Source organism: Ursus maritimus, unplaced genomic scaffold, assembly GCF_017311325.1.
Source record: "Ursus maritimus isolate PB19 unplaced genomic scaffold, ASM1731132v1 scaffold_10, whole genome shotgun sequence".
In the NCBI taxonomy this organism is placed as follows: Eukaryota; Metazoa; Chordata; class Mammalia; order Carnivora; family Ursidae; genus Ursus; species Ursus maritimus.
Window position 1 is genome coordinate 69,310,280 of NW_024423344.1, and position 6,301 is coordinate 69,316,580.

Sequence of the window (6,301 nt, forward strand, 5' to 3'; positions counted from 1 at the left end):
GAAAGGTGAGAAGCCTGTGCTGTGGGTATAGGAAGAGACAAGGATCACGTGTATTAGTTATCTATTGCTATATAAAGAGGTACCCCAGCGGTACCTCAGTGGCTCAGTCAGTTAAGTGTCTGACTTCAGCTCAGGTCATGATCTCAGGGTCCTGGGATTGAGTCCTGCATCCAGCTCACCACTCAGTGGGGAGTCCGCTTGTTCCTCTCCGCCCCCACCCCGCTCGTGCACTCTCTCTCTTGCTTTTATAAATAAAAACCTTAAAAAAAAGGTACCCCAAATTGTAGTCTCTTAAAACAACATATGTTTACCATTGTGCAATTTCTATGGACGAAGCCTAGCTGGATGTGCCTGCCTCTAGGTTGCTCCAAAAGCTGCCATCTAGTTGTCCCCTGGGATTGCCATCTCATGTGAAAGCTTGGCTGAAGGAAGATCTACTTTCAAGCTCACTCATGGGATTGCTGGCAGGATTTCTGAGTTTCTCATGGGCCATTGAACCAAGGACCTACGTTTCCTGCTGGCTGTTGGCCAAAGATCTCCCTCGGTTTCTTGCCACATGGGTCTCTCCATGGAGCAGCTGGCTTCCTCAGAATGAAGACATAGAGAGCAATAGAGGGTGTCCAAGATGGGAGCCAACGTTTTTTTTTTTTTTTAATTTTAAAAAATTTTTTATTTTTATTTTTTAATTTTGTTAATAGTTCTAAGTGCCTATATTTTATTTTCTTTTTTCTTTTTTTCTTTTTTGATTTTTTATTATGTTAGTCACCATACAGTACCTCATTAGTTTTTGATGTAGTGTTCCGTGATTCATTGTTTGCGTATAACACCCAGTGCTCCATGCAATATGTGCCCTCCTTAATACCCATCACCGGCCTATCCCAATTTCCCACCCCCCTCCCCTCTGAAACCCTCAGTTTGTTTCCCAGAGTCCATAGTCTCTCATGGTTCATTCTCCCTTCTGTTTACCCCCCCTTCATTCTTCCCTTCCTTCTCCTACCGATCTCCCTGCTATGGTGCATATATACAATGGAATATTATTCAGCCATCAGAAAGAATGATTACCCAACATTTGCAGTAACATGGACGGGTCTGGAGGAGATTATGCTGAGTGAAATAAGTTAAGCAGAGAAAGACAATTATCATATGGTTTCACTCATTTATGGAACATAAGAAATAGCAGGGAGCCAGCCTTTTTGTAAACTCATCTCAAAAGTGGTATCTCATAACTTCTGCTGTATTCTTTTCCTTAGAAGTGAGTTGCTAAGTGTAGCCAGGACCCAAGGAGAGGGTGTCACACAAAGATGTGTCTACCAGGAGACAGCACCATCGGGGGCCATCTTAGAGGATTCCCACCATATCCAGGCAGAACAAGATAGGAATAGAGGAGTCACATGAGCAGAAATATGGAGAATTAAAAGTCTGATAATGAAAAAGACAAACTCACAGGAGTTTGGGCTTTGTACCAACAGCCAGAAAGGACAGATGTGAATCAATGAGATCTTATGAGCTAGGATAAATTTTGCTAAATTCATAAAAAGGGCAAGGAACACAGTCTTACACATATTCATATTTAGCATAAGGCTAAATAAGTACTATGCCTTGTAAATATTTTTGAACGTATGAAGCAGAGAATTTCATATTCTCTTCTTATAGTGCTTGATCTTTTTCATTTTTTATAATGGTTTAGAATTTGAATCTCTTATAGATTAAACCCAGATAGAATCTGGTGTTGCTGTCATTAACAGGGTGGCTAAATAATATGTTGCCCAAATATTTTGCCAACATTCACTTCTGAGAGTAAAAGGGGGTGCTATTAATAACTTGGCATGGCCAGTAAATGCACATTAATGTCTTCCAGGAAACTGGGATATCTAGATGTTACCCAAACTCCCTCAACAAAGTATCCAGGATCTGGGACTTCCTCGCAATGATTCAAGAATCCTCTGGTTTAGGGAAGACCAAGGAATACTGGGCCAGAGAAGTTGCCAGGAGGACCTTCTTCCTCCATGCTGGGCCACGGCTACCTTGTTTGTGGAATCAGAAGGGAGTGAGACACTGTCCTTTTTCCCCTGGGAGTTGACCTTGTTATGTTTTCACTTACTCTGGAGATTAATATAACTTGGGGGATCTCCTGGGTACAGTGAGTAACTAGCATATCAATTAACAAATCATTGTGTGGATGGGCAACTGCCCAGTTCAAGATCAAGTTCTGACTTTGGGACCACTTTACTCTGATGGCTCTCCCTTTTTCTTTCCCCGTGATATTTAAAGGAAATATCCTTGTTCTGTAAATACAAGTAAACAGCTCATGTCCTATGGTGATGGAAATAAAGTTTCTTTTTTTTTTTTTTAAGATTTATTTATTTATTAGACAGAGAGAGACAGCCAGCGAGAGAGGGAACACAAGCAGGGGGAGTGGGAGAGGAAGAAGCAGGCTCATAGCGGAGGAGCCTGATGTGGGGCTCGATCCCATAATGCTGGGATCACGCCCTGAGCTGAAGGCAGATGCTTAACCGCTGTGCCACCCAGGTGCCCCGGAAATAAAGTTTCTAATTGGTTTCACATATTTTGTAAATAAAACATATAGTAAAAATGAGAATTACCCTCAACATTTATCACAATATTTACAGAGACCTAGATTCTTATCTCAAAATCAGTACCTTTTGATGATCAGTCATTGAAGCTTTGGGTTTGTTTTTCAGACTAAGGCTGTGTCTTGTGCCAGAACTTCCCCTGATAAGGCAAAAGCATCATGTGAGTAAAGCCTCATAACTAACTGAGATATGGGTAATTATAATCTTGAAGGTAGACTTGAGGAGAAACTACTCTCAGATGACATAAAGGCTGATGCTCTGAATCGTTTGATTTTCATTGGCCTGTGGATTCTTGAATTTTCTGGAGCTCTCTGAGTTTGAATCGGAGTGTGTATCTTGTAAATGAATGATCTTTTCCCCCATCTAGAGCCAATCCACCTTAACGGGAAGGGAAACACAGTCATGTCCCCATCTTAGCCTTTTTCTTTAGCCAGAAGTATGGAATCAAGAATTGTGCTACTACTGATCTAACTCCATTGATATTTCTAGGAAAAGTTCATCTTATTTATAAAGTTGGAAGAAGATGGAAACCATGGAGAAAGGCAATAGATTTTTATGGTATGGTCATGGCAAAACGAAAAATTTTACAGTTTATCTCATGTAATGGAAAGAGACTCTTGAACAGAGAGTCTTGGATAGAGTAATTTCTTTAACCCAAAATTATGCACAGACAGATAAATGGTACTTATTTAACAAATACAAGTAAAAGTAATCACTTAACCCATAACATTATGTTCAACAGAGTTGATATGGAGAGAACAATGGGCTGAAAAATGCAAAGCTTCCTTTGGAAGTTCTGCTGGATTTGGCCATTTTCTTTTGACATGCATCAAGTCGTATTTCCATGGCAGGCTCAGAATTTCACAGCATTTGTGCCTTGTGACATTCTGATTTATGTGGAGATTAAAGAGGAAGAACACACCAGACCAGAAGAGCATGATCACAGAATGAATGTGGCACAGTTGAAGTCGAGGATGCTTCTTTCTCTCTGAGACTCCACAGACATCTCTGTGGCTCACACGTCGTATTTGTGTCTCATCCACACCATAGGACTTTGTCAGTGTTTTCTTTTTTTTTTTAAAGATTTTATTTATTTATTCAACAGAGACAGAGACAGCCAGCGAGAGAGGGAACACAAGCAGGAGGAGTGGGAGAGGAAGAAGCAGGCTCCTAGCGGAGGAGCCTGATGTGGGGCTCGATCCCACAATGCCGGGATCACGCCCTGAGCCGAAGGCAGACGCTTAACCGCTGTGCCACCCAGGCGCCCCTTGTCAGTGTTTTCTTGATGGACCTCAAAAAAGGTCCATTCCACCTTGGGGAGTAGGCTTGCGGTGGACACAGAGCCTGGCCTCCATTTCTTCAGAAGAGAGATTCCTGAAGGGTAGAGGCAGTGCATTGTGGTGGAGAGGTGCAAGGCATAAGCTACAGAGTTTCAGAGAAATGGGATTTAGACCCAGCCTTGAACTTTCTGGTTGTATGACCTGGGGCAGGTCAATATCTCTGGAGATGGGTTTCCTTCTCTGTAAACAGGGAGCAATAATTAAACCTACCCAGAGATGTGATGGAAAGTGAAAGAGTGCTCATAAAATGTGGTAATTACATGAAAGAACACATAAAAGCACAGGCGCGTGCAGTTATCGGTAGCTGTTATTATCGGAGCATTTAAGGGCATCCTCCAGATGGTCTTTGGGTTGGTCTTTTGAAGGATGAATATTTATAACATAATAATAGTTGTATCTTTGTTTCCAGACCTAAAACTTGTATCACACCAAAATGAGGAAAATTATTTTCAATACTTCTGATTTTTGGGGGGCAGTGGCAGGTGGAGATGGGAAACTGAGGAAATCAGTGGAGACTTTCACCATTATGGGCATTTCTGTGGATTAAAAATAATTCGGAGAGCTATTGCTTACTTTGGAATTGATGCAATGTTCTCCCAATCTGCAGGCTTCTGAGGTCTGGGCTGGGGTTGGAGGATGTCTTCATTGCTTCCTGTACTTAGGAGGGGGGAGGTTCGAGCCACCTCCACTGTGTTTTGAAATGTTTTCTTGGTGCACCATTTCAAAACCTTTTCTCCTCCAACATGTTAAGCAATAAAAGAATTGCCCCATACATCCCCCCAAAGGCCAATTGCTGGTCTTCCTCACCCTCCTAACTCAATTCTCGGGTGTCCTTCACCTGTCACCCTCATCCTGCCTACTTCCTGAGTCAGTTCTGACCAGCAGAATGGAGCCGAGACCTCAGTTTACCAGTTGGAGCCAAATATCCATTGAGAGCTTCTTGCTGGCCAGATCCATTCATAACACTAGGATCCTTCACTTTCCCTGCTCATTCTCCAGTTTCTTAATGGCCCCTAGAGGTTGGCACCTGTGCTCCCCATGACCCCCAGCTGCTGGCGGCTGCTGGAGATCCCAAAACCACCATCTGACTTAACGTATTGTGTGTTGTTGGTCTGGTGAGGCTAACTACACATAGTGGCTTGTTGAGATTTTACTTATTGATAGCTGTCTGTTCCCACTTGAGTTTGGTCTTTCCCCTTCATCCTCTCTATGCCAGACACTGAGCACTGGATAAGAGTTAGTTTTCTGTGCACCCGGCACTTTGATCACCTCCATCCCATGTGGTCCAGGTTTCCTCTCTGTTCTCTCTAACTCATAAATTCAAAAGTCCTTGTACACCTCATGCTCGAGAATGTCCTAATGACTGGTAGAAATAAAAAATGAAAATAGAATCCTGTTTCTTTATAGACAGACAAATGTTTAGATACCAGCTAATTAAGTGGAACATCAGTACAGAAGCCCAAGTATAGCAGAAGGTATGTAAACTTTGGGTCAGACAGACCTGGGTCCCAATCCTGACTCAGCTTTGTGTCCTTGAGCAGGTTACCCATTCTCTGTTAGCCCACATTTCCTCACTCTCAGACGGCAATAAGGATACTACATTTTCAGGATTGTCGGGAGGATTAAAGAGACAATGCAGGTATGTAAGTTAGCTGGCACTTCGTAAATACACAGCAAATGTTAGATATTATTATTATTACCATATTAATAACTAATTACTGCTGAAAAGAATTTAGATACATAACACCACTTTCTAAATAGGATTTCTAAACTGGGTTTCTAAATAATCTCAGCCAGGGAGCGGGGACCCATGGAAAGTGTTCATAAAGAATCAGAATGTTAAGACTCTGAGTAAAATTTATTAATTCTTTCTTGAAGAAGGAAATCTGCTTATTTCATGGCGGGGGGTGGGAATCTTGGAATTCTCTAGTTAGAACATGTTAACAAGTTCTGATGAAAAAATGTAAGATTACAGACCGTACTATGACATCAAATGATGAATTCTGATTAAAAGTCAACAGATGTTCAACAAATCAGTGATTCATTTAAAAGATTGTCCTATTGTCACTGTCACTCACCAAGACTCAAAGTAGTCACAGAAAAAATAGAATGTGTGTAATTTATCTTTGAGATACTTTTGTGTCTAATAAGTACACAATGTCTGGGCCCTTAATGGTACAGTTTTTTCTTTCTTAAAAAGTAGACAGGTTGGTATAATGGCTACTAAAGGAGTATGAGACATACGGATGGATGTGTACCAAATCAATCTGGCAGAAACACCTGGAAAGACAGAATAGGAACAAAGCGGTGGGGGTCATTTCTATAGCCTTATCACCTACTGTATAGGAGGAGAACCCAACTGGCTGA